Raw genomic sequence first — 23,677 nt, 5'->3', positions numbered from 1 at the left:
TTAAAGCACTGTAATATGGCAACACATTCAAATTTGTCTCTGATTCAGCTTACAGGGACTTGTGCCCTGCAAGGTGCCAGAACTCCTTAAATTTGCTGAGATATATCTTGGGAAAGCTGCTCCTTAAAAGCACCTAACAGACTATCAATAAATTAGTGGGCTATCAATAAAGAGTCTATCATAAATTGCTTGGCTTCCAAGAGCTTGCCAATAGCCTACTGAAAGTTGTGCTGCAGTAAGGCAAAAGGGGCACACACACACACCTGGCAATAAATACTGCTTTCTCATCACAAGATAGAGCAATGCGAGAGAGAAAGACATGCGTTTGGACACCCGGTTCTATCTCAAATGTCATCTGCAGTTGCACTGATGACTCCAAAGACTTCATAAAACTGAAGCTGTTTGCAGTATTGGATATTAGCAGTATGGCTACGTCCATACTTGAACATGCATTGAGGTACTTTGTGCTGTTTCATAAAATACAAAAGAAACAGCCACAGTGACGTAAACCAGGACTAATTTAGGGAAATCAGCGACATTACGCTGAAGTTAGTGCAACTGTCAGAATAATTTGCTTCCCCAAAGGTCCACTTTTAAGAACTGTCTAAAAAACAGGAAACTATATTCAGCAATCCTGAAAACACCTTGGACCATAGCAAGGAAATAAATAGCTCCTTTCCACTCCAAGTAGTTGGCTGTGCTCACGCATTGTTTTTTTGGCTGGGTAACAGCTGTGAAGAGAGGAATATTTTCCAAATGCAAATATAAAAATGCCCTTAGGATGCAGACATTTTTATCGCTCTTTGGGAACAGTGCATTCTGTTTTAGACATTAAAAATTCAGCATACAGCACACAGTTCACACCTATTCACTAGATTTCTAATGGTGGTTGGCCTAAACAACACTGTGCGTGGCAAGGATATAAGGAAGGAAAGACTCGATGCAAATTAAATGACTTCTAAATATATGGTCTTCACAGAATTACATTTAAACATTCTCATTCTGTTTCCAGTCCTTCTCTTAGTGAAGTCAGTGACAAAACTAATGACTTCAGTGGTATACTGGCAAAATCCTTTGCTCTTACCACATTTTCTTGGAAAAGTCTCCCATGTCTAAGACAGTAAGACATGTTTTATTACCCTGCAGAAGAGGATAAAACACTATGAGTCAATGTTATCTACACTAAATCGTCTTCTTGTTATGAAAGATAATGTTCTGCAAGCCCTCAATCATTAAAAAATAACAAGGATTACTGGCAGAATTTTTGCTAAACAGTCAAAAAAGAAACTATTTAATTTTTAATGGAATTGTAAATTTATTATCAATTAGATTTCCAAGTCTTGTTTAAAGAACAATTGAAAAATTATTCATGTTCTATTTTGTTCTGATTAGGAATGGACAGAAATTTTCTGGAAGAACAGTTTTCCATGAGAAAATATGATCTAATGATATTGAAAAATATCTGAGAAGATTTAAATTCAGTTGAAACTGCTAGTGGAAGCCAGACTGGCTTCCAGACTTTCATCCTGCTTGTTGTCCCATTCACTTTGTCCTATTCACTAACTCTTCAGTAGTTCTACTGAGCTAGAATAAAAAAAAAAAAAAAAAAATCTTTGCCATCAAGGACAATTTTATATTTACCATTGTTTCATCAAATTCAGAGAGAAAGTGAATATTTGAAATTTAGTTTTAGGAGGGTTATTTTTATTTTACAGAAAGGAAAGTGCAGGTCCCACCCCAAAATATTTCCTAATCCAGAATGTTAAGAAGAGCCAGGTTAAGAAGAGCCAGGACATTCCGAACTTCCACCCAATCTTGGCTTTTAATCTCAAGTAAAAACCTGCAAGGAGGTAAGAATGAAAAGTTAGTGTCAATAAATAGAACTTATTCTTCCCTTCTTTCTCTCAAATTTAACATAAGTGCAATTATATTATGCTAAGTAGAAACTGATGTAAGTGTGCGAATGCCTGATACAAATGTTATTTTGTTAGAGAAACTATTATAATAAGCCATTAGAAATTAAGAAGGCGTATGAGCGCAGGAAGCTGTATTAGCATTTACTTTGGGGCAAATGCCGAATGACATAAATTCTAGAAAATGATCATGAGAGGGAGTTGACTTTATGGCTGCTTTCAGCTTTCTGTGAAAGGTGAACCAGCTACTAGCATCAATGGTAGAGGCACTGCCTCTTTGCTGAACCTTGCAGCAAGGCTGGAGTATGGCAGAGGCTCTTACCCTAGATGTGATCAGTGAAAGAAAAAGGTCATGTGTTAATATTCACATTGCAGATGCATTTTGCTCATGGTTTCCCATCTTCTCCTCTAGCATTCTCCCAAGGTTTCCTTAAAGCCATGACTGAGTCTGGACTTCAGTATGTGCTCAGGCTCATGTTTTTGCATGGCTTATAGGCAAAGTCAGAGAGATTAATGGCCAGACTCACAATTCAGGCACCTATGTTTCTTTATTAAGCCCAATTTAAGGAACTAGACTCCCCTGAGCAATTAACATAAAGCCTGCCTGGGCAGCGTAGGTGCTCAGACACTTATCTTAGACCCAAAAGCTTACTCGGGTACCTTTAATGGCATTGCTACACACGATGGGGCCACAGTTTCTGACTAAATGAATCAGTTCAGTGTTTCTTTCTGGAAGGGCTTGATTTGCTAGAAGTGGTGTGAACACTCCTGGTTCAGCAAGGGATAGCAATAAACTACCTAGGGAAGAGGGAGAGGCAGTGGCTATGTTGTCCTGATGACCTGGGGGAAAAGCACTTGCCTGGGAAGTGGAAGATCTGATTCAGTTTCCTCCACATCCTGAGGAAGTCCCAGCCCCCTCCCATTTCCCAGTCTCTAAGCTAGGCTGGGATGGGGTCACACTCCATCCTTCCTATTGCAGATAGACTACCGATAGCCCAGATGAAGAAATCATGAACCCAAAGAAAAGGTAGACAAGAGGGTTCCCGTGTGGCTTGTGCTGTGTTAGGAGTAGGGAATCTTGGCTTCTGTTCTCTGATGAAGAGTGAATATATAAATGGCTTGGGAACTGGGCATCAGAGTCTGAGTTACCTCTAAATGAGTAATGTCTTTTCTGAGCATACCTTAACCTGTGATTTTGGATTGATATGGATGACTCGGTGTCACTAATGAAGTCTGCAATGTGCCTGCTCTTCTGAATACGTCACCACTGTCAGTGGAAGGAATATGTCCATTTTGGCCCATTTAGCAAATTAGCAAAAGTTATGAATAATAGCCATGATAAGAAAACAGGAGATGACTAACAAGTTAAGTTTGGTGGGTTTTTTGTTAGAGTGTCAAAAGACATTAAACATTTTTCGGAGATAAGACATGTAGTAAGCCCCTGGACTGCCATTAAAGGGCAGTGCTAAGGCAAGCAAGAAAGAAAACACTTGTATGCTTCTTCCAAAAGAGAGGGGTCTGAAGGCTTCACACTTCTCATTAGTGAGGCAACAGAAACTTCTGTTGAAGAAAAGAAGAGGGAATAAAGTAGCAAAAGGCTGTCTTTTGCTGGGATCACTATTCTTTCCTTCATCTTTGTCCTTCTTCCCTTCTGTTCCATCTTCCTCATCAGAGTGGAGCAGGACAGGAGGTTTTGTGATATTGTGATTAGTCCAGAGCATGGAGCAACTATAATCTTAAATGCCTGTATGTGTTTATGCATGTGTGCATGTGGGTATATTCATGCACTTGTACAAAATTCCATCTGATGCTGACAAAATACATCCAAAGGAAAGACTGATGGTATTTCCTCCTTTTGTTCTTGAGGAGGGTAAGACATTTTTTTTCTGCACACAAGTGCTCCCCTGTTCCTGATGCAATCACTTTCAAAATGTGCTGTCCCACCCAAATGCGGATTGCATACTACTTTTCTCCTCTGGGGACTGCAAGCTTTAACTTTTAGGGCTTCTCTCTACAAGTACAGTCTTTACTTCCCTCTGCCTCCATGTAGCCAAAGAGAGGGGAGAGTCTGGTCCTGCATCCATTGTGTATACCCTGTACATCACCCACAGTCAACTGTTAATCTTGAAAAAACAGGGTACCTCTCTTAAAACCTGGATGGAACCTCAAGAAGGATAGGAGGAAAAAATATGTGACTTTAAAATTATGTTTAATAAATAATAAAACTTAACTCTGAGAACCTGGTGGGGTTTTGCAATGTCAGTCTGTATTATCTGTTATCTTCTGAGTGTATGTCTCCAGGGGCCGCAGAGGTAGGTGCTGAGCCTGGGGCTCTTTCTGACTCAGAAAGGCACAGGGCCAGGAAAAATGGTAGTTCCCAGCCCTTATTAATGAGAGCATGGGGAGATCTTTCTATTTACAGGATCAAAGACCAGCTGACACTTGTTCTGGCACTGAGAAGATTATAAATAAGGATCCTGCTTTTGTGAGTTCCTGAGCACCTTCAAATCTCTTTGACCTTGATGAAGAGGAAGAAGAAATTGTAAATGTAACTGTCTGAAGATTCTCTGTGAAGTCCTTACATTCATGTGGGACAGCAGTGAGAAACGTCAGGAACTTGAGCATCCTCAAGATACCATGACCTCTTTGGACTGTTCCAATCAGACACTTTTTTGCTGAAGCCAGCGTAAATATTTTTGGAGTACAAAGTTATGTTTATCTTAAATGACTATTGGAAGAAATGACCTTGTGATATGGGTGAAGTTGTATTGAATGTCTTAGATGATGAATGATGATATTATATTGTATCCGATTACATAGTTCCTGAATAGGCATAGTTTGGCTACAGGAAGGGTATTAGCTTGGATATTTGTTACCATTTCCTTTTAATATTATGAAAACAAAAACTATGCAGATTGGCTGTGTATGGTTTGCATAAAAAGATGTGGTTGGGTTTCTGTTATTTACTAATGAAATGCTAAGTGCTATTGTACCTAAAAAAATTCCTTCTCCGTGGCTTAACTTCATGCAGTCTTCTATTTTCCTCATTTGTGGCAGAAAACTAAACAAATGTCATATCTGGTTTTTTACCAGTTGGGTAGTGTCATGATTTGGCAGCTCTCCGTATTTTTGTCTTTAGTTTATTTAGTCTTTTATTTTTTCAATTGCTTGTCATTGGTTATGAATAATTTCATTATTAATAACCTAATAAATTATTTTTTATCTAAAATGCTCTGATTGGAGCAACAGGCAGAACAGAGAAGTAAATCATGACTGAACCTTCAGTTCTCTCTGCTTTTGACAACTGCCTCCTGCGAATCAATGATTTGCATATAAATACATTTAAACTGCTGCTGTTCGAGTTTCTGTCATCTATTCTGGACCACTGTTGGTCCACTCGTGACCATACCAAACAATGCCAAAAACCTAAATCACTTTTTTAAAAGTGCGATTTTAAAATGCAAAAACCAGAGATAACGAAATGCTGGAGAATTACTGTATTATTAGATAATAACATCATCCAGATAGAGTGGTTTCACGTGTGGCTTTGCTTTAGCAAAATAAAGAGAAAATGTACTGTGAAGATTTAAGATTGAAGGATTATGAATTTTATACCAATGCTGTTCAATTTCATTTTTTTTCAAGACAGAATATTTTTTAAAAAATGAAGCGAGCTTTTTGAAATTGGTGACCACTTTTTCCCAGCAGCAGCTCAGCAGCGTTTTGCTCTTCTTTCCTGTGAGTCTCTTGCTTTTTCCCCCCTATGTTTCCTTTTTTTTTTCTGTGGATCATCTCCATTGCTTCTGCAGCATCTGCTCAGCTCCTGAAGGCCCTGCATGCAAAGTATTACTGCTGCATGGGGCAGGCCACTGGGAGGAAATGCACATCGTGAGAGCAGCTTATCTGGTTAGTGGGGAGTAGTAGTACCCCGATCTCAAAGAAGGAAAATGCAAGCCCAGAGCTGGCAGGTGGGAGCCATACGAGAGGTCTAAAGCACTCCCAGATACTGGATCGACAGCTATAAGCACTAGCTTGACTTTTGCATCCCTTTATCTTTCCTCCTGCCTTCTAAGAAAATGATCTAAGAAAAATGACCGTAATATAGACACAGTCTCTGTCAAGTTTTGGTTATACCAGGATATTTGGAAAACCCTGTGGCAAATGTCTTTGTGGCTAAGAGCTTGTGAAAAGGTTTGCAGATTAAAAGCAGCATTCTTTCGGGCTCAGCTTCTAAACAGATCAAATGATCTTACTATCTGCCTTGTAAATGTTTATACTGACAATAAAATCCATGAAGGAAAGATTGAATGGCAAATTCACCTGTATTAAATGTTGATCTCATGGAAAGACTTTTAAATCCACTTTTATAAGAGAACCTTGTTTACAGTGCTGGAGTGTATAACTTGGAGGCTTTTCAAATGACATTGTTTTGGAAGAGCTTTTTTCTTTTCACTAGTTTCCTGAGCAAAACTTGCAGGCTGTCAGATATAAACACATATTTCAGTGGGAACAGTTTATAATAGCTTCATTCTAATGTAAATTTACACCAGTCTTGCATTGGTGTAACTGCTGGCTCCAGATGAGCATCAGTGGAAGTGAGATCATGATCAGTCCCTGAGGAGTTGGAATAAGGAGAAAAAAATGGTCAAGATAAAGTCATATAATACTCAGCGTATATTTTTGATCAGGTTTTTGTATAGTATTCTGTGTGTGTGTGCATATGCACACATTTATGTAGAGAGATCGTATATCCATACGGGCGAAGCACTGATGTGCACATTTACCGGGTGCAGAAGCTCACTTTTGTCAGAGTTACTAACTTCATATAAGCTCGACACCAGGCTAAGATTAGCAGGACAGGGGAGCAGCAGTGTGCTGAGGAGGACTCTTCCCCTTTCTCCCGGCTGTGCGGCAGACTCACTCCTCTGGGCCCCGCGGTCAGGGTCCGGCTGCATAACCACATGGTCCCCTCTGCGCTTGGCAGAATTATATTATTCCACATGATTTGTGCACCCAGAGCTCCCACTGACTCCTGGTTGCTCTTCTCTCGGAGGGGGTAGCTGCCCCTGCCAGGCGCTGACTCTTAAAGAATTAACCTGTTTTTCTGCCCTTGAGCCAAAACCGTTCCAGCCAGGCTGGGGGACCTCGCCATGGTTGCTTTTCAAACATGTCTGCTATTTTAGCCTGGATGTATTAGTTCATGTTGCTCCAAATTCAATCTGATTTTCTCTCTTGGTCCCTGTAGGTTATTTCCCCGTTCTCACAACACTCCAATCAGCTCCATGCTGAATTAATGCTCTGTTTACCTTCTAGTCCAGATTGTTAACAGCATGACTCTGGTGCATGGAGTTCAGTGGCTTTTATTAGGTTTAAATTGGTCCTTTAATAGGGCTGCTCATTCCTGTCAAAGCCTGGGAGATTGACTTCATTTTTTTCCTTTGTATCCGAAGCAGAAAAATCAGAAACACCCGATACCTTTAGCATAGTTGCATTTCAAGTCAGTACAGGTTTGCTTTTATTTCTGGGATTTCCACTGGGTTTTCTGGTCATAATCCCTTGCTCAAGCAACAGTTCTTTCTTTTTTTTCTGGAAAAGGAAAACAAACTGCCTTTCCCCTCCCCAGGTCTTTTATACAGCTCATAGCATAGTTCTTTGCAAATCGGCTAAATGTGAATGTCAGAGGACCTGGATTGCTTGTGTTTACCGGAATGAAGCTGCTAATCTCTTCCTGCATCTGATTTGTATGTAAATAGAAAGGAGGTGCCTTGTAGGGAGTCCAAATAGGAATCCCTTCTGTTATAGGAAGGCACAGCTATGAGTCACTCCAAATGAAAAGCTTAGTAAAAACATCAACATCCCTAAAATATTTTGGGGAAAAAAAAATCCATGCAAAGGAAAATTAACCTGCTGGTTCTAAGCCCACATTGCAGGGCTGCTTTTTTTCTGAATGCCCGTTCCCTTTGCTTGAGCTAGTAACAGTGCTTTACTACAGAAAGTGATTTTAAATTGTACACAGAGCCAACCCTTTGAAGCTTAATGGCAATGCAGAGATGAGTGAAGCTTTCACATGCTGTGCCCTCAGAGGATCACTGGCATGAACAAACACTGCAGAATAAAAGTGTTATAAAAGATAAGCAAAACAGGGGCATTACAGAACTACTGTGAAGTTTATGGCTTTATTGAGGTGCCAGCTCTTACACAAAAAGAAGCCCAACTAAAACTCTCAGTGCCTTTTAACTATTTACACTTCTGAGCCCTCCCCACAGAAAATTCTATTTACAGACTCAGGATACTCTCCTTTTCTTGGGTTCCTCACCCTTGTTTGTCAGGATATTTTCCTTTTTTTAATTATTTTTTCTATTTTTTGTTGCCGCTGCGAGAAGGGCCTGGATGTCATGATGTTCCCCTCCAGGGACAGCAGTGCCAAGCACCCTCGCCTCTGGGCCACCAAGAAGAACCAGCAGCTAGCTCTGAGTATGAGCATGGCCAAAAGCAGAGCTCACGGCATCTGTTTTTCTCTCTTCTGCCCTTTTTTTTTGTCAGAGATACTGTATCTCATCTCCTGTTTGCAGCTGACACGCTGGTGCTGCTAAGCGGTGGCTGGCTTTTGGGTGTCCAGCCTCTGGGAGCCCGGCTCAGCTAGCAAAGTTCTGTAGGGTACCTGGAGCCTCAGGTCCTCATGGAGGATCCCCACCATGCACGCTGAGGAGGGAGATAAGTGGAAATGAATTCTGCAGGGCCAAGGAGTTGCAATATCTGCTCTTTTCCCTGGCCCTGGGGGACCCTCCGTCCGTGGTGCGGATGGCCAGCCGCCCAGCTGGGTCCGTCAACCCACCGTCCCGGGAGGGCAAGTGGCTGCTGCTCCCTGTGTCAGGGCTGGCAGCGGGAGTGCTCCCTCATTCTCAAACTCTCCTTCAGGTCCAAAGGCTGAGTTTTGGGTTTGGTGGAGGAAGAGCCCGTGCACGAGGCTGAGGCTCGGCGTGGGTGCCCGTCCCTTGGGTGTGCTCCTTGTGGGAGCTCCCCGTGCCGCATCACCTTACAGGGCTTCTCTTTTCTGAGCCTGCTTCTGTTTACCCTCATTCTTCATTTGTTTTATTCTCTTTCCAATGAGAAGAACCATGGTAAATCAGAAAAAACTCGAGTCAGTCAGACTAGTAAACACTACCAATCGCACATACCATTCGCCTCTCTGTAGCTAGGAATACCTTCACTGGCAGTGAGTGTCAGCTATCTCGAATGGCATCCTGAGATGTGATCCGTCTCTCAGTACAGACAGCCAATTGCTATCTATCGCTATATTCCCTTTATGGTTTCAAAGACTGTCAGAATGAGATAGGAAGCTCTGACATCTCCCCCAGGTTGAATCTGAGCCCCTCCCTGGGTCGGGTGCCAGTCAAACTTAGGTTTGCAATGCACACCGAGATGCTCAGCCCTGTGAGTGCTGCGGCTGTTGTAGGAACGATGGAGGACGAGACCCGTAAGGGACTCTGCTGTAAAAGAGGGGGCTGCAGGGGTGTCTCCAAAGCAATGTGCCATCCGAGCACAATCTGAGCAGGCTGAGGTGGTGAAATCCCACTTAACGCCTGCCTCAGGCACCTGTGTTCTTCTTCAGATCCAGCTCTCCAAGTGTGAAAATGCGTTCAGCAGCATTCATTTGCACTCGAGATGATACCCTCAGGTAGATCCATCAGGAAGGGATGCTGGACTAGGCAGATATTGCTTGGATTCCCTGGTCATCCGGAAGTGTGAAGTGGAAACAGTTTTCTGAATATGCATCCATGTTATGAATATAGAAAGTATTATCTCTATAAAAATAGAAAAAAAAATATATATAAATAAAATATCTGAAATATTCTCTGATGTGCTCCATTGGAATACTGCTGCTTTCTGAAACACCAAAATGAATGTTGCCAAATCCAGGTGACAGCTCTTTGTCCACTCCTTCTCTCCCTTTTTCTCCAGGTTCCTCACAACATTCCGTTTCAAGTAGTCTTGCTGTGGTTTTACCATCCTCCTTCCCTCTGTTCTGTAGCTGAATGCTCCAGATGCCTCCACCCACAAGTTTCTGTATACTGGACTTATGTTACTTGAGTTTCTGTTTGCTTGTTTGTCTCATCGGCCTGGAAGCTTTTCCATGCACAAGGCAGGGGTTAGGGAACAACAATTCATCTGCAGTAAACTATAGCCATTATACTTTTTTTGTTATTTTAGCAGAGCATCACCTGACCTTAAGCAATGCACAAACTGCAGAGAACACTGGAGATTCAGTTTAAAACCAAACCTGAAAATTAGCGCAGGAAATAATGGGAAGTGAACAGCCAGGTTTTGGTTATAGCAGTCTGTTCTTTCACTCTCAGCCAAGGAAGGGACCGGCAGGCTCTATGAAGCTGTGCAGCTCATGGGGGGCAATCTGCACCGGCAGCATCTCCTTCCCCATGTAGGAACCTGCAAATGAAGTAAAGCCACCAAACCTCTGCCTGGGATTTTAATGACTCGTGCAGACATTATGTACCTGTTCCTTAAATTCATAATAATTTCCTGTTGGGTTTTTTTTTTGTTTTTTTAAAGTTGCTTCTTATTCTTCATCTTTGATTAAGATGAAAGTGACATTACATAAAACTATCAGCTTTTGTTTAACATAATATGTAATCAAGAGAAGTCTCAACGTCTTTGTAATGAATAAGAATGCCTAGATGTATCTCCTATAAATGTATAAATGTGTAAAGTGGAGTTTTCCAGTTCTCTTCAGGGGACTTTGTATGTTATGCAAGAGGGATTGAAATGCCTTGCCTGTCATTCAGTTGATGTCACCTGAGTTCCATAAATTAGTGTAAGTAATCACCACTTAGCAGCACTATCAAAAATTAACAAAATCCCAAGATATCTAATCTTGATTTTTTCAGTTTAATTAATAGGTTATTCATTTGATCATTTATTTGGTTTATAACCTCTTGACCACCACATAAGCTGAAGCAATATCACTCTAGCTGAAGGAGAACAGAAAATAAGGGACCAAATACAAAAATTGTAAATCTAACATAAGTTTTCTGTGTGTCACTGCCACTGTAATTTTCATTTGATCTAGGTACCCCTACTATTTAAACATCCTTCCTAATTTGATTATCAGCAAAGTAAAATATGGAGTTATTTACCTGCATTTGTGTGCTATATATGTTTGTTTTGGCAACATTTCACAGAAGGCATATCTTTAAAAATATTAATAACTGTTGTCCAGTATCTTAATGAACTAAGGCTAAATAAATCTAGCAGTTTTTATCTACTTTCCATTTGAATCACAGCTGTAAGGGGAGGCAAACTCAGGATTTTGGTCAAAAATTTACTTTAATCTGAAATGGTGAACAAGCAAACCGTGAAGGTGAGGAATCCAGCCTCATGGTGACAATTAACATGCCCTTGCAAAACTCAGAGGTGTGGTTTGAAAGCCTTGTGCCCTCGTTGAAAACCTTCTCCTTTGCGCTCCTTCTCCTTGCACGGCAGTATTCTTAGTCTGATGTCTTTATTTTTCAGACACCCAGTTTAGAAGCAATCCTCTAAAATATTTATGACTTCTAATAGTTTCAAGTTGTTCAAAGAAGCCATGGAATGAAGTTTAGGTCCTTGGAGTAGCTATTGGCTTAGGCCGAAGTCAGTGGAGTTGCATCAGGAACCAAACAAGTTTGTGGCATTTGACATTTTTGATCTAATACTAACTTCTTGGGTAGTATGCTGCTCATGCCTGCTAAGAGTTGAAACAGGTTTTCTTCTGTGAGATTAAAGACTGCTTTAGGGTCTCGTCTAACAACGGTTTGCGAAATGTTCTATGTACTGGACCTATATAGTTGGACTGTGTTCAGACTGTCTATTCCTAAATCCTTTATTTGGTCGTCATTTCTGCTTTGGTTTGGTACTCTGCAGTAGGTGACCTGAAACAACCCTTTGTCACTCATTCCGTGGCTGATGGGGGATAACAGTAGCTCTCACCCAAACAGAAGAAAGACGTAGCCGGTCGCTTGCAGGTCTAACGCTCCAGATTTGCAGAAAGTCAGCACTCAGTGTCCTAGGCCAGATCATGCGGGCAGAAATGCTTTGTCAGAACAACGAAGTCTCAGCTGTGTTCAGATTGTCCTATCCATTTTCCTGCAGTGGCAATTGGTCTCACAGGACAGAAACTTTTAATTAGATCTACTATCTTGTAGACTACATCAAATCAATGCAGTCATATATAAAGGAGTATGTCTACTAAATGCATTTTTTTTCTCATGCTGTGTGATAGCATATCTGGAAAGTACATAACAATGGGTCCAAATCCAAGTGAGATGGCTGATCATTTACCCTTCTTGAAAATCTTTTTAATAGTGGAAAGGCAATATGCACTAATGACTTCAGGAAAAAAAAGTGTCAAAAAGCGTGCACTAGCTGCAAGGACAGGAGCACTAATAGCTTGTAGTAGTATGCCTTCCTGGTACTGCAGTAAAACTTGTAAGAACTGCAGCTAAAGCTATGAAACATCCTTTCATCCAGGCATTTTGATAAGACAGGAAGAAAAATGTTAACATTCTTTGTTTTTCCAAAATCTTTGTTTTTTCTTTGCCATTGTAGCAAGGGTTTTATCTTTCAGAATATAAGAAACTTCCAGAAAAAAGAAGTTGGGTTTTCAACGGCTGCAAAGCCAAGGAAGCCCCTAGAGCTATGCTGGCTTGCACCAGCTGGAGAATCTTGCCATTTGTCCCATAATTCTGATAAAAGTTCATGGGAACTTTATTCCTGTCTAACTGAACAGCAACTCCAAGTACCACAAGGTGCTAATTATCTTCCCAAAAATGAACATATTGTTAATGAACTACTGGATTTTGCTATAGGTGCTAGCTAATAGGTTCTCCACACTTGAAGGCTTTAAGTCTAAACCTGCGTCTCACAATCATTTGTTATAGTTCAGACAATAGTTTCCAGTTCCACTATGGAGCTGGCTAAATTAAATCTTATGGCTCATATTATGCAGGAGCCAGACCAGGCAACTGCAACACTTCTTTCCAGCTTCAAGAAAATCCATAAAGAACAGTAAACAGTTTACCACATAGAGCCCTTTTTGAACATATGATTAAGAGCTTTGAAGTTTTTCTTTTTAGCAGTGTCCCAAATACAACTGTTCCAAAAAAGTTTTTTTTTCCTTTCTTCCTTTCTTTTTCTTTTTTTTTTTTTGTTAGTGGAGTTTATAGCCACTTAAGAATTATGTTCTATATCCCGGCAGTGGGCAAACAGTGAATTACTTCTATACCACTGGAGCTGACTGGTTAGCTGTAGTATTACAAATATTCCTGGCAGGAACTAAATGAAATAAACCATCTTCTAAATCTGCTGGTTTGGTAAGATTCTGCACAATAAAGTGGTGGTCAAGAGAACAGAAGTGAAAAGCAATTTCAGACACTTCTGTGATCATTGGCTATGCATGCTAAAAGTATATTTCTTTCATAGCCAACCCAAGGGAAAAAAACCACTAGAAAAGGTTTTTTATAATCATATTTTCAATATATTTATCTTGATCACTTTCACACTGGTAACAGTCAGCACTTGATGTGTGTATTCTTCAACTGGACAAAAATAATATCCATAGCCCCATGGTTCCAAAGACTCTTCGATTAGTTTGTAAATTGCCAGGCAGCTTTTATAGGCACTCAGTGAAATCATTGGAATGGGTGTGGAAAAATAATGGAAAAATAATTTTAAAGTATTTTTAGAGTATTTCCCATACTTCTAATTCCTATCTACTTCAAACAAAATCATACCAGATGAATTATCAAATAACTTTTTCTTTCTGTGAGAGTGAAGCTTCTTCCTATTCTTAGTTCTGCCGATTCTTTTGCATTTCAGGAAATCAATTCTTCAGTTAGTGTCCCCAAGAAAAGAGTGAAAAAAGATCTAAAAAAATCGGTTTATATAGTTGCTAAAGTTGTCCATATTTCCACTAATTTTCAATTTCCACTAATATTTCAAGTCTTACAAAGGTGGATTTCTGTCTTCCCTTGTATTGTTTAAGTCAAGAGAGTTTGCTGATTCCCGACCCGTAGCCTTCCAACCCAGCTCCAAAATTCTCCACTTTTTTCTCCACTATTTGCTACCTACAAAAGTAGTAGTAAATGTAGACGTTCAAGCATCTCTCCGCGAGAGGCTGGGAAGAATTCTGTTGAGCCTGCTGAGCCTGATTCAAAACCAGTGTGTAGGTAAAATCTGTGTTAGGACAAAAAGAGCTTGGAGCCTCCTCCTGGAAAGAAGTCTTCCTACACTTGCACTGCCAGCCCAGAGAGATGAATGAGGCCTCTCCAAGTCCTCTGGCTGCATTCCTCTTGGTGTACCGGGCTGGGTGACACAGTTTGCAAATGCCTCCTCTCCGCCGCCTTAGCGTTTTTCCTTGCATGCGCTTCAGCCTGACCACAAATGCAGCAAAACTATTCCAATAGGCATAGAGAAAAAGGAGAAGCAATGGTCCAGAAAATGCCACACGGAAGCAGCTGTAACAACACCAGTGGTACTGTCCCAGGAGGGAAGGACAATTTTTTTTCAGCAGAAGTGAGTCATACGCTTTTTGCTTCAGAGTGCTTGTTTGAGAATATGGCCCAGGGATTCTGCTGCTGAATTTACTTCCTTCCTACTTCATAGTAAAAAGCAATGGCAAAATATTCCCTAAACTCTTTAGGGTTTTAGATAATGGGGTATTTTGCCCTTGTTAGAGTAGACTAAATAAGCCATTTCAACTGTTAGTTCCTCTGACATATTACTTTCCAGATGGGAAAACCTCTGTTCAGTCCATAGCTTTGAAACCTCTCTTCTGGTACAGAGATGCTATCTCTAAGTGCTGACTTTCAACTTTCTTTCCTTAGCAGCAGTGACTAGCAAAACTATTTGAAAAGGAGACTTCTTGAGAAAATTCCACTGGGAAGTTGGCGACAGCAGCTCACTCCTCCAGTGTCACTACAGAGCCCATGCAAAATGCACAGCTGCTGCGTGTGTCTCCAGCTGCTGCCCTCTGTGCACCACGCCAGATTCTCCAGATTTCTCTCGATCAACTTCTTGGGAAGTTCATTTCAGGTGCTTTGACATGATTGAACTTAAAATGCAAAGGAATCAGCAGAAATAGTATCATGCAAAGTATTTGGAGCAGACAAAAGAGAAATTTCTCAGCTGAAGAACAGCCGTTAGCTGCCAGATTTCACAATGAGCTTCCAGAAGGAGTAAATATTTACTGGAAAGCAAAATATAGTCTTGCATACTAACTGGTGAAAAATAGGTAATACAATTTCATTTTACACCAGTGTTAATCAGAAGTCGTGCTGGTGGAGTCAGTGATCCAGATTCAATAGCATGATGCTGAGTTCTGTTAAATGAGAAAGCGGAACAGTGTGGTTAACATTAGTGTGAAGTAGATGGAAATAAAGAGCATAAACTTTGCTGAGAACCTTAATGCATTGAGAGCTGATCACACATTACATCTTAATATTTTGACTTATTGGCATTTTAAGCATTGATTGTTGTAAAATTATGGTTTTCTCTCAAAATAAAGTAAGAAGCTGTTATATATGGCTGGCTGTTTGCTCTCTACCAGCTCTTCCTAAGTGTCTGCCAAACAAGAAAGAAGCAATTTTGCATTTTGTTTGAAGTATTAAATAAGTTTAATAAGTGATTATTAATAAGTTAAGATAATGTATGAGAATTTTCTGACTGTGGAACAAGTATATCAGTGTTATTTAGTACAGTAAGGAGTAAGGAAAGAATAAGCTGCCTTTCACCACTTGTGTATATACCTGTGCGTATGTGCATCTGTGAAGAGAGATCCTTTGTTGTAATTTTAGAAATACATGGACGGAATTCCTTCCTCCTTTAAAATTAGTGATGTCTGTGACACACTTCTTTTCAAGCACGGTATTACTCAAGAGATGTTATCAGAAATAGCAACATCTGTCTACTTCTAAGTACAGAGGGCTATGTGCCTCACTCCTTCAAACCTGCTACAGTAGGACAGGAAAAGCAAACAAACCCCAAAATCTTCAATCTGTAGCATCAGAGCAGATCTAATATATATATTTTTTCTATTTAAAGCTTCCAGGAAGTTTCTTGTGTTACTTTGGTTTGGTTGCACTCCTAATAATGATGAAATACTTCTCCCGAGCACTGTCCCTGGCTGACTGGTTGGGTGAGAGTGATCCTGGCACAGGTGAGATGCCCCTGAGATCAGCAGACCAGGAGGGTTTGGAGAAAGCCCTCCCAGGCGGGCTGAGATCTGAGGGCAGGCTGCCTCCCCGAGCCACTGGCCCCCGGCATTTTTCAGGGTGCTACAGGGACAACTTGGGACTGGCGGCACAGTCGGGTTTTGCTTTAACTCCCTCTATCAGCATGGGTGAAAATAGGGCACTTGTTTAGCGCTAGCGGTAATTAAGGAAGATACTGCTCCAGCTGAATTTCTGATGTCTTTGGGGTACACTGCAAATCATAAGCAATCCTTAGGGCTGTGAATTGCCATGTGAATGAATAAAAAGGAAAGCTACTTTGCCGTCCGAGCTTCACGCCAGTCTCAGTTTTCAAGACCATTAGCTGCCAAAATGAGTTGCAAGTAAATGAAAGTTCTGTTTGTGTTGCATTTTCTTTCAATGTTGCCGAAACCACAAAAAGCCTATCCAGTTTTATTAGAGAGCTTGAAGATAAATGAAAATTAAAAGAGCGTATCTTATTTTTTTGTAACAAAAATCACTCAAGCTCATTTGAGCCAGTTTTATTGATGTGCTGTAGCCTGTGCTCTTCAGGGATCAGCATGTGGCACCGTATGAAGCAAACAGATGGAGCAGATCAGAGATTTTCCAGTTTCTTTCTCAGAACTGAGGAAGCATGGAAAAAATTAGAGCTAGACTGCAGATGGTGGAGAGCCTCATGTGTTGGTTTCATGTGCATTTGCATATACTACACTACATGTATCAAGCACAACTCAGCGGCCAAGGGAATGCTATTACATATCTTAAAATGTCCATCTTTAAACCTGCTTTCTGAAAAAATATACCACAGAGAGACAGAGCATACAGCAGATGCCCTTTAATCGCGCATTGTATTTTTCATACATTGTTAATCTGCTGATTTGTTTTGCAAACAGGAGTAGCATGTGAGAACATGTATTTTCTTCAACAAGCATTGTTTTAAGGATACAAAAATTTCTATTATTAGTAAAGGCATATTGAGTCAGCCAAATTGTGGATTATAAACACATGTGTACAGTAAATTAACAAAATTCTTCAGATCTGGCAAATATGGTCTATCATTTGCTGGTTTGCCCTCCTTTTACTTCAATACTTCTTTCCTCTTATACAGGAAAAAAGAACTCAAGTTCTTTTGGGCTACACCCCTGTATTTGCAGTGTACCCTGGAGACTGGAACAGTCCCACGTGAGCTGGTGGCATTGATGTGCCCATGCTGCCGTGCACAATGCTGACAAGGCCGGACACACACCATCCCTCCTTTGCCTCACACTCGCTGTTCAGCACCAGTTTTCACAATCCTCTTTATAAACTGAAAAAATATTTTATAAACCACAGGAATTAGAGAATTCCCCAATCTGCAACATTTGTTGTCATCAGTACTCAAAGCTTAGGTTTGCTGAATATTGGAGACAATATTCAGAGGTGTTTAGAGAGAAATTTGCCTTATCTTAAAAAAAAATCCAAATCACTTTCTAAAATTGCAGAGCTTCATCTACTGATTATATTTTTTATTGGGGGGAATGAGGGAACTAGGCAGACCCTGCAGTGGGTAACTACTTATGTTCACCCTCGTAGCTAGATAGAAACATTTCAGCACTATCAAGAAATATTTCAGCCCTGTTCTCTCCAACCCTTTTGCTGAACTTTGACCAGTATCAGTGTTTTTTGACTTTAATACTAAATATCATGAAAAAGAAATAAATATCTTCTAACAAACATACGAGAACTAACAGTTAAAGACAGTACAGGATCTCAGGGTTTCTTGATAATCATGGTACCAAACTCAAGATTCAGCTTTGGTCTCTTCATGGTGGCAGCATGTGACTGCCACATCAGTGTTCCTGTGCATTTTCACTGGACTCTTCCCCATCTTTCACTTGCTTGCCATATAAGGCTAAATCTTTCTTCTATCTTCATCCCTTTATGGTTGTTCTTCCAGCTCATTGAAATAGATTGTAAAGAGGCTCCTGTGTATGAATGAAATGCTTTTCCCAACAGAGAGGTAGAGACATGCTCTGCTCTTGAAGTTGGCCAAGGGAAAGCACAGTAACTGTTACTACAATCTGGAGGAACCTACTGAAGAAGATACTAACATAGATATGGTAGAAATGAATATGAACCCCTCAGAATTCAGCTTGTTTGGGTAAAGATGAGGTGGACGCTGTAACATGGCCTTCAAAGGAAGGCAGCCAAGTCAAAGTCTCAAAATCCTACAGGTTCAGGAGAAGCCTAAACCAGACTTTTGTAAGCTGTTAACTCATGCTCGTTCTGCTTGAATTGCAGAGGCAGTGCAGACCAAGGCTGTTAGCTCTTCCTTGCGAGCCCAGCAGCTAACAGGCTTGAAAACCCAGTAAAAATATTCTCCCTCTGTGAGAACCCAGTTACACCAAATACTTTGGCATTTGATACTCTTAAAGGGGGCAGTGACGGGTAGGGGAGGAAGAAGCAGCTGGAGGCAGGGAAAACCTCCTAAAACTGAAAAAGTTTCAAATACATTGGTGGCTGTTCTACTTTAAAAAATCATCTTCCTCTTCCTCTCCTTACCCCAACTTGTTCTGCCTTCCCTGGAGATCTCCGGCCCTGGCTTGTGTCAAGTGTCAGACTGTGACTGACAACAACCTGGGTGATGGTTACCGTGGAGCAAAAGCTCTACTGGAGGGTGAAGGTCAGGGCAAGTGTCCAGGATGGACTGGGCAGCCTCTGAAATGGTTAGGAGATGATGTTACAACTGGTGAATGCTGTGAACACTAAATGAGTGCAGATCTACTGATTTCCTCATTGCTCTCTCTCTGCCCCAGTAAATCCAGAAAAGCACTTCCACCTACTTGCTCCTACAGGCAGAAGAGAGCCAGCCCAGAGCAGTCCTGCCTGTAAGGACCGTGGATTGCACTTGGAATTCTGTCACCACCACATAAGGGAAGAGGAAAGAGAGGAAAGGATAAAGCAAGGCTATGTCAGGGGACATTTTATCAGCTGATAAAGGATGAGCTAACCAACGACTAGTTTATAGACTATCTAAACTGTCTGAGATTACTCTTCCTTAGTTTCAGAAAAGGGGTCAGTTTGAAGTCTTTGCACAGCTCTCCAAAGTGGATCAGATTGGGCCTCTGGGCTTGAATCCCAGGCTGGAACATTTTAAGGAGGAGATACTGGTGTACTTTTAAAATCCTAGCTCTCAGACAGCCTTCAACAACACGACAAAGTTCTGTTCTACATTTTTCACATTTAGATCATAGCTGGTGTTAGAAGGAGCCAATTTTAAAGAACCACTTGATTCTCACACATGAGACTTCATCAGTCATATCCTTGCTCTCGCAGCCTGCCTTTTAGAGACTCTTATCTCCCCTTCCCAAGCGTATGTCCCATGGGTCTCTCACATACCCACATGGACCACTCGCAAAAGGAGGAGGCAAACACATCCAAGAACACGCAATGCTAAAGGTCAATGTTTTTCCAGGCCTTGATTCAGAAAATTGTCATTTAGAGATTTTTCAGATTCTGCAGCCTTCTATTTGAACTCCCTGAAGGAAACTTCAAGGAGATAAGATTTGGCAATAATAATAACAACCGACTGGTGGGCTGCCGCATGGACTTCCCACCTGCTCGCTCATCAGCCTTCTCAGCTGTCATGGCACCTGACAGCAAGAGGATCAGGTAAAACAAATGCTAGCAGGGCTGTTAATGATGTGACATTATTTCAGTGACAGAGCCCCCTGCCTGAGCACTTGCTTGTCAAAAAAATCCCTCCTGCTGGGACACCGGGCAGGTCCTGATCATGGGAGTGGGACTGGGTGTTGTGGGACAGATGTAAACGTTAACACGCTTGTGTTTGACCCAGGCTGTGAGTCAAACCCAGAACACAACCTCTGCTGTTTGATCTGTGTGCAATGCTTCTGGTTGACATAGCTTTTAGTTTTCTGGCTTTTTTTGTAATGAACTACAACTTACTAAGTGTTGTTTTCAGTTATATATCCATAACATACTCTTTAGCTGTAGCAAAGAAAGTAAAATTTTTAACTGAGAAGAGTTTCCAAAACAGTTCCATTTCAATCACAGAGGCCACGCTCTCTTCTTAAACAGCAGCTAGTGTTAATTAAAATGAAGGAACACCCTGATCCTTATGGTCTGAGAGCTGAATGTGGCCCAGAGGCTTCCTTGTCCCTTTGAAGGTGCCTCCCGCGCACAGAGGATGACAGCTCCTCCAGGGTATGGGATGGCACAGGAGTGTGACCAAGTACCCTGCAAAACTGTTTTGCCTTTTCTTTAAAGAATATATTTATTGCAGAGTTGCTTGGACTGGGATGTTCTAACGGTAGAACAAACATGGGAATACCTTTTAGTAGAAAAAGATGAGGTGTTATATAAAGCACTTAATAAACAAATTACTTATTAAAGATGTTCTGTCTTCCCATAAACTCTGCCCTATTCAGAACAAAAACATTTCAGAAAAAGTTTATCTTAAAAACAGTAGATGGCCCACATATTTCCTCATCTGCACTTACCTTTCCCCGATCCAGAGGACCTAATTCCCTCCACACAGCTTGTCTGTGTCAGTCTGTCTGTTTAGGAGGCATCTCTCAAGCACATCTTCCATTCCAAGAGCTTTTAAAACTCTTTTAATCTTCCTTCGCACTCCAGTTCCCAGGCCGTGTAAACAAAATGACTGATATATTGGAGTTAGGACTTTTAAAACTAACAGCTGGCTCCTATTGCCATTGCAGTCTACATCTATGGAGATTTTCAGCCCTTTTGTTTTCTATATAGTTACTATGTAACCCAGTCTACAAGGAAATACAGTAATATTCCTAAATTCCCTCACTGACAGATCCCTTCATTCACCTTAGAAATAGGTCAATATAAAATAACTTGAGAATATTATTATTATCTATCAATATTCATACAGATGACTAATACTGAGTGATTCTTGCACTAATTATAATGCTATGGATTATGGCTTCCACATCTCCTATAAACAGTAGAAGACTCTGGATTTATAATGCAAGAATTCAAAATGAACTTGAAAAGAAAACACTCCAACAAGGTTAAAACAAAAGAAAAAAGTTAATGGCAAGTTCCACGGAAGAAAATATTTTTCTTATTGCTACATCAATAGTGGTGTAAGTCTGACACTTGACTCCATGGTCAGCAGCACTCTCCGTGTTGGCAGATGCACCAAATGTTTTTGCCAAATAAGCTACAATGTCACCTGAACATGCTGCATACCTTCTTGTTCACAGACAGGATAGACAGAGAACAGCACAATTCAAGTGGCCTATAGCAGGAGCATGTCGAAACCTCAAAAGTACATATATGCAATACACTTCTTGTAGTAAGGCTCTCCAGTCCAGTTTGAACTTAGATTAACTGGGGGTTGTATTTTTCACATTTTCTTACTCTCTTTCAAAACCCTATCCTAAATTTTGTTGTGAGGTCAAGAACATCAAGCTGGCAAGCAGAAATGAGAATGTGAATGGGAAGTGAGCAAGCTAAGGATAGGGGATTTGAGATCAGTTTACAGGCAGTAATTAGAGTTTTTTCACTAAGGTGAGTATTTTTCAAATACAGAACAAATGTCTATTTCCTGAACCTTTAGGCTACGTTAACTGCAAGTGGAGGATACTAGGCAAAGAAGTATCTTGGGAAGGCTGCATAGTACTTTGAAAGAATGAGTTACTTTGGCTGGAGTGACTCTATCACACTGATGGTATATGTGTAAGTGGCAAATCCTTTTGCACAGGGGGAAGTAGTGTCTGAGATTTGAATCTGCCTTATTAGAGATGCAGTTTCTACTTCAAACCAGTGTAATCTCTCACAGGTGACTTATCTGCTTGTTCATGAAGGTTACGAAAGGCACAGAACTACTATTACTGGTCAGCAGAGGAGGGAAGATGAGAATTTGTGAGTCCTTATTCTAAATTGCTATCATTTATATCTTGGGAAGATCTGGAAGAGGAGACCAGAAGTGATCGCTGGTGCAAAGGAATTTTTTCTCATCGCGATGCCCTCAGATAGCCAGCGACTGGGAATTTCCCCTGTGACTGTCACCACAAAGCCAATGGCAAGCAAGCTTAGGATTTTGTTAAAGGGAATGAAAAGGAGCCTGTCTTTGACCAGATCATCTTGGCTTTGTCCCCAGGCCACACTGCTACAGCAGCTCACAGATTTTCTTCCTGCTGTGCTCTGAGAGCAGCAATAAAATTATGGAATAAATACAGAGTTCATCTTCTGTAACAGCCACAAGACAAAAAGATGGTGAGCTGAATCTCACTAACAAGCTGTTACACTTACCTTGACCGGTGTGACCTTCCTGAAAAAGGCATAATGTTCTTCTTATCAGATCCTCCACTGTGAATAAATATTCATCAGTGACCTGGAGAGGATAACTACTGTCACCAACATATTTGCGGTTGCGTTCACATGAGACAGTCTTGTCTGTGAAATTTTAAGTTCCTAGAGTGAAAATGAAGAATATGGCATGGCGAAGTTTGCCAAGGACAATTTCAATTACTTTCTTGTGTGTTTTGGTTAAACTTTATTTTTGTAGACCCAGCTACATTGGAGGATGTTGTCTGAATCCTGTACTTCTCCCGAGTCCTTTGGCCTGTGAACAGGTATGATGGTTTGGGATCTGAACTGAGCTGAAAGAACACATTTATTTTTCTTCTCATGTCATTACCAATGGAGAGAGTCTCATTTAAAGTGCTAAACCTGGAATCTCAAAACCTGCAGTTTTGGTGGTCTTTGGCACTTCTGGTGAAACCTGTGTGACCGTTGTGTTTACGAGTCTACAAACACTGTAACATCAGCCTCTTCCTCCTGCTCTACAGCATAAAACCAGTATGTTCCCAGTTACAGGGCACTGAGGGTTTACTGTCTTCGGCGTTTCTAACAAACGCGATGAAGGACGTGAATGCGGTGGCCTTGTCTCGGAGGAACCGGCAGAAGTGAGGCATCACGCCGTAGCCCTGAGCTCCTCCTGTGGATCACTGGAGAGGAGCGTCAGGGCAAGCGACGTGAGCGAGGCCTGACGGCTCGCTTCTCCTGGAGAAGTGGGATGTCGGCCCCGGCCGACGGCTGCAGCCCGGGAGCGAGCAGGCGCCCAGCCCTTGCGCAGGGACGAAGCTTCTCCCCGCGCCGCCGCTGCTGCTGCGGATCGATGGCCGCTGTCTTTCTTCAGTGGGGGACTTCAGGGAGAGAAAATAAGCTCACTGAAAGGGGTGAAGATTTAACCTAGTGTAAAGTTGAGCAGTCGAATTGTTTGCGGCTAAAATGCAACTGACACACAACTGCAAGTTTCCCATGCAAAGCCAAATGATGTCCACCTTAGAAATCTTGGAGCTGCGGTGTGTGGCAGGCTTTATAGTCTGTGGGATATGACAATTAATTACAAACAGGATTTGCAATTCATTTCGGGTGGAGAGAGGATCTCACGTCAGCATTTTGACTTGCAAATATGCTAAAATGTCTCTCAACATAGGAGAACTAAATCTTATCTTTCCAGGCATATAACGATTTGTACTAATTAAA

This window comes from Harpia harpyja, chromosome 6 (genome assembly GCF_026419915.1).
Source record: "Harpia harpyja isolate bHarHar1 chromosome 6, bHarHar1 primary haplotype, whole genome shotgun sequence".
In the NCBI taxonomy this organism is placed as follows: domain Eukaryota; kingdom Metazoa; phylum Chordata; class Aves; order Accipitriformes; family Accipitridae; genus Harpia; species Harpia harpyja.
The sequence above is the reverse complement of the archived record's forward strand: the minus strand, read 5'-3'. Positions refer to the sequence as shown.